Source organism: Gadus morhua, chromosome 7 (genome assembly GCF_902167405.1).
Source record: "Gadus morhua chromosome 7, gadMor3.0, whole genome shotgun sequence".
Classification (NCBI taxonomy): domain Eukaryota; kingdom Metazoa; phylum Chordata; class Actinopteri; order Gadiformes; family Gadidae; genus Gadus; species Gadus morhua.
The window spans coordinates 20,076,988-20,086,941 of record NC_044054.1 but is presented as its reverse complement, the minus strand read 5'-3'; the positions used below and the strand labels follow the sequence as shown (position 1 = coordinate 20,086,941).

At 44.8% G+C, this 9,954-nt stretch overlaps 1 long non-coding RNA gene across 1 annotated transcript in view; it reads right to left on the bottom strand.

Annotated features, from left to right (window-relative positions):
- Nucleotides 1-8,268: 8,268 nt before the first annotated feature.
- Nucleotides 8,269-9,954, bottom strand: part of LOC115547586 (uncharacterized) — a 44,840-nt gene continuing 43,154 nt past the window's right edge. The window contains exons 3-4 of the long non-coding RNA XR_003977392.1: nucleotides 9,683-9,753; nucleotides 8,269-8,802 (exon numbers count right to left, since the gene is read on the bottom strand). This is a non-coding gene — a long non-coding RNA (uncharacterized LOC115547586). The remainder of the gene's footprint in view (nucleotides 8,803-9,682; nucleotides 9,754-9,954) is intronic.

Here is a 9,954-nt window from a genome sequence, read left to right as displayed (position 1 = left end):
CTTATCGCCCCGCACTTTATTACATCTCAGTAGCGCTCTTTGGGGGGGTGGGTGTACGCGCCTAAACAAAATGTCCTCTGTTGGCTGGAGGGTCAGTTATAAAGAAGGATCTATCTAAAGTGATCAAGCTTTCCTATCATCCTATTACACACACACACACACACACACACACACACACACACACACACACACACACACACACACACACACAAGCATGCAAACGCACGCGCCTCAGGACTCAATTCCTCAACAGCGACTGCAGGCTCTGCGTGACACTAAACACCAACAAATCAAGATAGGGATCATGCAAAGGGATAATCCGCCCCCGGAGCGAGCCCCCTTCACATTGTGCTCAAACGGTTTGTCTTGAGCTGTGATGACCGCGTGCTAACCTTTCTTCTGACAAACAAACATTACCGTTAAATAAATATGACTCCTAAGAGCCAGAATAACAAAACGGCAACAGCCGGGACCAAAATACAAGCAAGTGCTTCCACTCCCAAGGTTCTCTGAAGTTGAGAGGATTTACAGCGCGGCCTCACCTCGATGTTACCTCCGGAGCCGTCCTCGTGGAGAGCCCTCTGGCTAATGGTTGTTCTGGTGCAGAGCCAGGGTTTAGTTCTTCACATTCTGTATGCCCTTACTGGAGTACTGTCTGCAGCACATGCTGTTACCAAGGACACATGGTTTGGCTTGACCTGTGTGGGAAGATGCAGCAGGCAACCCTCCAACGCTGCTGGTCGTCTGGCAGCCTATTATCTTTATGAGAAGTGTCTGACAAGAACAGAAAATAGATAAGCTCACGTATACACACCTTTATATCGTCTGTTGTTTGGCAACCCAGCTTCCTTTTGAGGCAGCTGTGTGTCTTTTGACAGCTTCCTGTGTGTGTGTGTGTGTGTGTGTGTGTGTGTGTGTGTGTGTGTGTGTGTGTGTGTGTGTGTGTGTGTGTGTGTGTGTGTGTGTGTGTGTGCGTGTGTGTGTGTGTGTGGTGTGTGCAGTGTGCAGCGTGTGCCTGCGTGTGTGTGCATGCGTGTGTGTGTGTGTGTGTGTGTGTGTGTGTGTGTGTGTGTGTGTGTAGTTACCAAATGGCCAGCTTGTCCTTCTCATTGTCACCTTGGAAACAAGTGTACAGAAGAGTCGTTTTCTACACCTGCTTCATGATGAATAGATGAAAGATGGAGACGCCGGGGAGCGTTCTCCACTTAGGAGAGACTTTCAAGTAGGAATCGAGATAGGGCCCGGCTAGACTTGACGCAGATAACCTTATGCAATGAAGCTGGATGTTGTTCAGAACTGCACATACACTCATCCTGCAGGGACCCGCTATAACAAACTGATTTCAAACGCAGTCCATGCTCTAGAATGCTACTATTCCCATTATTATCTGAATTTACATCATCTATCACTCTTTGATTATTTGGTTCATATAAGCCCCATTCACCTAGCGGCCATGTTGGTCCCATCTTGGTTGAACCATGATGGCCGCTAGGGGAATGAGGCCCATGACTTGTACTCCAGACATCACTAGAGAACTAGATGTATAACTGGAGAAATGGAGACAGACAAGCACATTGTTGTTGTTTTTAACAGTCAAAGCGGTACATTGATTTTCAAAGGGGTACATGCATGAGGCTGAATACAATTACGCCAAATATCTAATTATAGCTCTCTGTAGCAGATGGTAAGCATACATCCTGCATAAATCGCTGCTTGGTTAAAGGGACATTTGTATACGCAACTGATTGCTGTTGTCTTTATACACGAGAATAACGGCATCTTAATTTTAAATTATACACTAATAAAGGCCTAATTCATTGCCACTCAGGTGTGCTAATTGAAGATTGAATGCGTACTAAACCGCATATAAATGCATTTCATACAGAGGCCCTGTTGAAAATGCTTTCCGGCTGACAAGCATGGGGTCCCAGCCCGCTGATTGCCTTTGTGTAATAGTGGCTAATTGAAATGGCTGCAAAATGAGAGAGCAGATCCCATTCTAAGGCCCTGTGTTTGCTGGTGCATTGCAATATCTCACAGGGTTTAATGGGGGTATTATGGGTGTGAATGGTCTCAAGAGATGGTTTATATTTCAATCAGGATCATGTGTAGTGTGGACATCTTCTTTTTGCTCTCCTGCAAGGGAAATGTTGTCCACTCAAGGGACCATCCAATTTCTGTACCACCACGCTCACACTGTCTATACCTGTGAAAAAGGATGTAGCCTGCATGTATTTGTGGGGACACTGCAACACCCAAAGAAAAACCCACTCGATGTCGAATCAGGGACAACTCAGGCTTAAAGCTCTGAATCAAATTTATTATAGTCTGGAGTTGATTCAATCTGACAATTCAAGTGATTGCAGATGTCACACTTTTTATGTTGCATATTTTCAGGAAAACAAAGCCACATGCTTTTTGAGTGAGCCTTTCTTTCTAACACTCTTTCCCCGAAGACTTAGAGAGGAGGGGAAAGGGGAGAACAATTCATATTACTTCCCAGGAAGCAAGGTATGACTAAATGGGAGGTTAGCCAACAGACAGTAGCAAAGCACTAGTTTGGATGTAGCCTATTCATTTTTTGTGGGTGGTAATTCAGTCATGTAGGCCTACACTTTAATAATCATAGCCTACCCAGAAAAAAGGGTTAAAAGGTGGCTAGCTACTGAAGTATTCCCGGATATTAAACTAATCAGACTAACAAAGGGGGGTATCTCAAGCAATCTTTCAAAATTACAATCTGGTCTATTTTAAGTCAGTGAGCCTCCTCCTCATGGATAAAGCGCCGTAGACTATGAAAGATGGTAGGGCAACAGAAATGGTACTCTCCTGCCACCTGCTGGCATTGCATGGTGTAAAGCGGTGCGGTGACGTATGCACACTGCTGCTGCAGATGATGTATGTTCGTTTCAACCGAGTTGCAAGGGGATTATTTTACTGTTTAAAAATAATTGCGTTATCCCAATCAACATCTTGTTTGAACATTTGTGCATACTTTAGACCAGGGCTATTCAACCTCCTTAACAAGTGGGCCGAAAAAGAAAACCACTGGGGGTTCATGGGCCAAACAGAGTATAACTACGTGAATGAATCGCTACAAATAAATCGTACTTAAAGTAGTGTTAACTTAATATATACAGTACTACTACATGGAATAACTTGTCAGACGCATTCCTGCCTTCTTCACTTTTTAATCGTATCATTATAAAAGATTTTGTTCTCACATATTTTGGACACGTATTTAGAATTAAACAATGTTGTTTGAATCATCACAAAACAGAACTACTGTACATATGAGACATTTTGAGCCAGTGAGTCAGTGAGAAAGATTGCACTGCCTTGTTTGCCTAGTTTGGCTCATCCTGAGACAGTCATGCAGCTTCTCAAAGGTCATGGAGCAACGTGCCCTTGTTCTTATGGCATTCATATGAGAAAAGCTAGACTCACACGTATCGGTTGAGCCAAACATTGTCAGAATAAGTGATGCCAGTTCCTGATTGTGGGTTAATGATACTGGCTAGTATCACCGGCTATACACAGAAACCTGATTTGCATGCAACTATGTTTCTCCTTTATTTTTTATTTTTTTTGCATGCAACCTCTCGCGGGCCATAAAAAAATTAAGAGGGGCCGCATTTGGCCCACGGGCCGCTAGTTGAATAGGCCTGCTTTAGACACTGGATTTGGGTTGTGGTCGACAGGGAGAATTGGGTGAAACGGAATATACGTTATAATATAATAATAATTATACGATTTTTTTTTGTTACATTATATAAACTATTTGCTAAGTGCCTGCCTTGATTTTAAATTAATAAATATCCAATTCATTTGAACTAGATCGTACAGCATAGGCCTACTACTTTGCACAACACAAGATGGCGCTAGAACACCTTGTCTCGCTCAATAGGTCTGCAATGAAATCCAAATAAGGGCAATGAAGTAGTCAAAGGGTTTGGATAACCTCATTGCACCTTATGCACCTCAAACACAAGATCTACTATGAGTAGTAAAACATTACAGAAGAACATCTGTTGGATTTTTCCTCAACAGGCCCGAATGGCCATTCCTAGCCTACATAACCTACCGTCAATGCCTTGTAGGCTAGTTTACATCTTCTTTGAAGTTAACTTTGAAGATCTATCTTCCACAGTAATCACTTTTTCTTCTTATTCTATCCTGCAGCCAGTTCCCCTGCTGCTCGATGCTCACCAGGAACGATCTCCAGCCGACTGTCTTTCATAATAAGCGAGCTTGATGTTTTTTCCCCCGCTATTGTATTCTTGTGTGCAGGCCCCGGTGAGCTTGTGAGAGGCTTGAGACATCTGAATTCTATATTCATGTTTTCATTCTCCGACAATGAATTCAGGATGCTCCAAGTGCATGTCAGACAGATTTAAAAATCCTTGCTCGGCTGGCTGGGTGTAAACCGTGGTGAGTTTGAAAAGTTTAAACTGTGAATGTCTTCCATAAGAGTCAAATATAGGCCTGTTTTGTAGCTTGGCAATCAAAATTCGCTCATTAAAAGCATTTCAGGGTTTCAAAAGTATGTGTTTTTAAACTTTGGTTACTCAAATTATTTGTAGAAATTCCCGACTGGAACTGTAACCTCGATTTTTTAAATATATATAATCACTTCAGATATTTTGATGGGGTGGTGTTAAAAGATAATTCATAGAAATAGCACTGACGAAAAAAGATTCTAACTGAGTAGAGGAGCGTATATTCAACTACACAGCGTTTCCTCCACTCAAATGCATTGCTAGTTCAGGAAACACAGAAAGGAGAGAAAGAAAGCAGCCAAAATAAGGTAATCCTAATTTTTAATTGCTTCACTGTAATGCCAGCAAAAGTATTAGCACTAACGGGATCGGCATTCATTCCCTTCAGATTTATTGCACTAACCAGTGTTTGTCTAGAGGTGGCGTTATCTCGGCATTTGATCTATTTGTTTGATCCAGGAGGACTTCCAAAGTATGCATTCATTTTCTACCAAAACAGCACATCAGCCAACAAACTGACCCCTTTAGTGTATTTAAAGAGGATATTGAAAGGGAGCTCAAAGTAATATGTTGTGTGTATTAACAGCATACACACCTTCACAGGGAAGCATGATAGACCTTTAACAAGGACAGTGCACTTAGTGTAAGCTATCCTCAGCATTTTTTTTTAAATAGCCCCTTAGTTGGAGTGCCTTGAACACTGGGAGGGAAAATAATATTGCTAGTCATTATTTTGGGTATTTTGGGCTTTCACAATCTCTCCAGTTCTTTCCCACATGCAAAGACACACACACACACACACACACACACACACACACACACACACACACACACACACACACACACACACACACACACACACACACACACACACACACACACACACACACACACACACACACACACACGGCAGCAGTCAGGGTATTATAGAGCGGGGTCTCCTAAGATGAGGAGCACCTCCCAGTCCCCCCCACTGTGGATCGTGCTGCGTCCCACCCCGGTGGATTCAACAAGAGGAGGAAAACGACTGTAGAGGCAACGTCTCTGCCACCATAATGCAGAGAACCACCCTGCCGAGCAAACTTAAGGCAGGACGCAGAGGGAACTTCATGTGACGGCAGTCTAATGCGTGCACACATTAAATACCGCCAAATTTCTTCTTTAATGGGTTGCACATGCATTAGGATTGTTGGTAAGGAGCAGAAATAGCTTGGGTGAATGCTTTGTAGGATAATAAGTCACAGATGTGAATTACAAATTATTATTAGAATATAATAATGCGGTGGTGAATGAATGCTGTTCATCACCTCTAATCGGTAGCCAAAACAGCTTAACTGCTTGTCAACATGTAAAAATAAGCATTCTGTGACTATTCAATGAATTGACTCTATGTGATATGATGGTACGGCTTGAGGTTTGCAAATGTGTGATGTTTGTATTATTAATCCAAACCCGCAGTTCATTTTTTCAATCTAAAATGCAGGCATCTTTACGAGGTGGTTCAATTTAGCTGGAGGACGTTCTCTGATGTCAATAATATCTTTAATTTAACACTGTCAATCTCTTTCAGCTTTTTATAATATCACTTCCTTCTACGGTGAAATAACGCTTGCTGAAGTTGGCCATGAGGCCAAGATGGCCGACACAAACGCTCGATCCGTTCCGTATCAAAAGGGATTAAAGGGAAACATAATGGTTACATCTCTTGCTTATTCAAAACACAATGCGTTCCACATGCATTTCATTGGTCACCCTCTCCAGCGCTTTATCAAAAAGGAAGTCATTACAGACAGGCTCACTGCATGAACACTTCATTACTCTTATGAAAGCTTATTTTCTCACCCATTCTCACTGAACAGATTTGTGGCAATCTCATTTAAATTGTCCTTACATGGCCACACAGCCTATCAGTGATATATATATATATATGATATATACAAAGAATATATATACATATATATATATTTTTTATATATATATATGTATGAATAATACAAAAAAGTAAATATAGAATATGTATATATATATGCAAAGGTTGTGTACATGTATAAAAACAGGAGCCTGCCTTGAAATATAACTAATATTTTTACAGAGAAAGGATGGAACGTGCAGTGAACACTTTAACCCCCTCGCCCCCACACGTTCCTCTGCAGTCGTGTTTGCAGTGTTTGCAAACAACCGACGAGTTTTTCCGACGTCTCCCTCCTCCATCGCTGCGTCCGGCCGGTCAGAGTAGCAGGGGGCTCCCGTACCTTACGGAGACGCCGGCAAACGTTTTCTAAGTGGAACCGCCGGCTCCCCCGCCCTGCGCATGATTGGCGACGATATGACTTGCAGCCGGTGGCACACATAGCAGGAGCTCGGTGCTTTGTTCCAGGATGGCAGGGTTAATGATTTCTCATACTGGGTGGCGAGGGCGGAGCGATGCGCTGTGTTTTTTAGATGGGGCTCTGTTGCTGGGGGAGGAGGGTTGTGGGGGAGGAAGGGAGGGGGGAGGGGGGGGTTGAATTAGGATGCAGCCACCATCGTCAGAGCCGGGGAGCTGTCGGCCGCCTTCCCAGCAGTCCTTGGGCCAGTGACAGGGAGATGGATGATATCTGCAGCCTGGCCCCCGCACTGCTCCCACACAACATTGTCTGCTCTGCACACGCACATTCACCCACACACACAGACGCTTCACACACACACACACACACACACACACACACACACACACACACACACACACACACACACACACACATACACACACACACACACACACACACAAACACACACACGCAGAGAAGCATGCACACACATACACACGCATACAAGCCCGCAGACAGACACAAACGCAGAGTAGCATGCATGCACACACACACACATTCAATGGAAACGTGCACATGAACACACAGAGGCACGGACGAAACCCGAAAACGCATAAGCACTCACACGCACACACAAACACCCATATGAACGCCTGCGCACACACAGAAACAGAAACGTGCATAAACACACAGAATGATTCACAAAAACACAACCATTAGCATGGACGCGCATAAACAGAAGGGAGCTCACAAACACACATAGCCATGCGCACACAGAAACGTGCACCTAAACACACAGAAGCATGCACAAACACACAACCACAAGCATACACACGCACACACAAAAGGGTGCACATAAACCTACAGAAGAGCGAACGCACACACACCTCTAAGCATACATGAGTACACACAGCAGCGAGGTCAGAAACCCATACGCAGAGACACAGAAACGTGCACATTCAACACAGAGAAGCATCCACGGACACACACATCCACAGGCACACTCAGAAGTGCGCTCACAAACACACATATGCACAGACACACAAATAGAGGGAACCAAACCAGTGCTCTTGACGCACATAATCTCTCAGCCTATTAGACTGGATACAGCTCCTTTACTCATTTCACACAAGCACACTCTTTTGTGTTATTGTGTTATTTGAGTTATAATTCAACCCTGTGCGCCTTTGGCAAGAGAACCTTGGAGCAAAACAGAGCAGTGAAACTCTAAGCAGGATAACAGAAATATTTAAAAATAAATAATCCTTTTGCTTGGTAAAACAGCTGTGATTATCAATAGTAATAAACACCCCGGATAATGATAAAGTTTAATTGAAAAAACATTCATGTAATATACACAGTGGTTGCTATTATGATTCTAAAACACCACAATGTTCATAGATATAAACACACCAAAAAATTCCACAAGATAACCGATCGGGCAGAAAAACGCACAAGTATTTCCACCATATCAAAACGATTTTATTAAGTTTTAATACATACAACACATTAAGAAAACACACTCAATGAAACCCTCATAATATAAACAATCCTAAAAAAAGTTACGAAAAGAACCAGTACGTAATAATAAATAGATGATAAATTAAACTATGGCTATAGTAGAACATAAACCAACCATGCATAAACACCATCTATCTCCATGTGTATTGGTGAGGGTATGAGCACTGTGTGAGTGAGTGGTGGGGAGGGTCAGAGGGTTCCTCTCCCCTGGAGGGCTCGCTGCATGGGGCTTGATGTATTTTCTTTACCTGCTTTATGGCTCTCCGGACGAGCTGTTACTGCGGACTCCAGCAGTAACCTGGCCGACCGGCCCTGCATACTGATGATGACGATGCTGATGATGATAGAGGCAGGGAGGGGGTGGGGGGCTGGGGGGGGGGGGGGGGGGGGGGGTTGCGGTGTCGCTCCCGCATAGCCTGAGGACCCGCCTCCCAGCAGGGCTCGCTTGTGACTTCCTTGTTCCTTCTTTCCCTCTGTGTGGAATAATGCAGGATTGAAGATGGAGGAAGTGGGTTAGGGCCAGGACGCAGGAAGAGGAAGTACAAAGAGAAGGGTGGACGTGAGAGAGAGAGAGAGAGAGAGAGAGAGAGAGAGAGAGAGAGAGAAGAGAGAGAGAGAGAGAGAGAGAGAGAGAGAGAGAGAGAGAGAGAGAGAGAGAGAGAGAGACACACAGACACAGAGGGACAGCGAGAGAGAGTATTGGGGATCGGTTTTGGGTCAGGGAAACATTCATCACTGTTTTAAGTGACTGCAGTGGGACAGGTAGAGTTAAACAGGATGCCCAGGCCCTCGCCCTCTTCCTCTCTCTCTCTCTCTCTCTCTCTCTCTCTCTCCCCCCCCCCCCCCCCTCTCTCTCTCTCTCTCTCTCTCTCTCTCTCTCTCTCTCTCTCTCTCTCTCTCTCTCTCTCTCTCTCTCTCTCTCTCTCTCCCTGAGAGCACCTGGGCAGAGGCATGGAGCAGTCTTCCAGGAGAAGCTGTGCTCTAATTATCCAGCCCTTCGTCTGTTCCCCTCCTGTCTGACACTTTTATTGACTGCACACAACTGCGGCGGAGCGCTTGAGGTTTGGGAGGTGGACAGGGGCAGGGAGGGGAGTGACAGAGGGAGGCGAGAGGCAGAGGGAGGGGGAGGGAGGGGAGAGACAGAGGGAGGGAGAGAGGGGGAGGGGCGTCAGGGGGGTTGACAGTTGGACACTGAAATGCTAACCTCGACACTTAAAATAAATAGATCACACAGGGAGACCGTTACGAAGTTACACTTTTTTTTAACAACGTGTAGTAAATGTTCAGAGAGTTGAGCGTGTGTTCGTGTGTGTACGTGTGTGTGTCTGAAACGCAGGTTGCAGTTTCCCTTACCCTTGCACATGTGGGCTGAGAGAGACACTCACACAGAGAGAGAGAGAGACACTCGACCACTGCTCTGCTTCCTAGAGAAACCAAAAGAGGCAGAAGAGTCGCGTCATAACACGGGCAGACACACACTTGGCCGTTTACGACAAGCGAGTCAAGTACGGCAGCGCGTGTCTCGAGATCACGGTGGTCACACACACCCCCCTCCCCCCTCCCCTCATCATGGAACATCAGCACCCAACTCAACACGGCAGAGTAAACATGGGCCCTGGTTCCAC